Below are 1,033 nucleotides of genomic sequence, written 5' to 3'. Positions count from 1 at the left end.
TTCTGAAGGGGTTCGGCAACATAATCTTTATTATTAGAACGTCGAGTGCCACATAGGCAACCAATGCATTTTGTACAAAAAAAATATGAACCTAACCTCAATCAGTTTTCTGAAGCATGGGTCAATTTTTGTGTGGACAAAGACTATCGTTATGTTTATTTATATACATGCAAACATTGTTCTTGGCATCTACATTCTTTACGAGTGCTTCACCCCTTGCAGGTGGATAACCAATTCTAGCACAACGACGCTTATGAGTATTAATCTTATGACAGTAGTTTACAGAGGTATGCATAATCAATGATTACTTTTGATTGACTGCTCGAGTATACTTAATCGCAATGAGCATCGGCCTAATAAGACACAATAGCTACTTTGGCACAATAAGCCTTATGAGTATGATGCCCTTAAAGGCAAAAATGGAAGGAGTCATCCTAGCAGGATTCCAACAACAGGGGCATCATCGTGCCATCCATACTAGCTTAGGTGCATATTTTTCCAGTATCTCTCCTATTTAACGAGAAAAACCTATGCTTGTTCGAAGGCATAAACATGCCATTTAGGATTCGGGTAATCATTTGCAAAAACCCTTGTTTAATGGGAAAAACACTACGTTCTTTTTAGCTCAGAGAGCATCTCATAAAAAATTTTGGCAGCATCTTCCGTATTTAATGAGAAAAAGGCAACCTTGTTTTTGGATAGATATGCACCGTTGTGCGTACATTGCTTCTCCCATGGTTTATTGAAAACATAGGCCTTACGCTGGTGACTTAGATGTTTACATAAATATAATGTGGGTTTCTTCGCCAAACAATGTTTTGAATGTAGTAAAGCTTTTGAATCACTTTGGGTGATAGTGATCAATCACCATTTGTATGTTTATTACATTGCAGTTATATTTATTAAAAGTAGGAGCCTGTGCACATAACGGTGCGATAACAAAATAAATAGTATAAAATAGAAGTTTGCGCACATAACAACGCAATGACAAAGTAAAGTATATAAAGCATGGTCTGGTGAATGAAACCACACA

This window comes from Nuphar pumila, chromosome 3 (genome assembly GCF_984573655.1).
Source record: "Nuphar pumila chromosome 3, dmNupPumi1.hap1.1, whole genome shotgun sequence".
Taxonomy (NCBI): domain Eukaryota; kingdom Viridiplantae; phylum Streptophyta; class Magnoliopsida; order Nymphaeales; family Nymphaeaceae; genus Nuphar; species Nuphar pumila.
The sequence above is the reverse complement of the archived record's forward strand: the minus strand, read 5'-3'. Positions refer to the sequence as shown.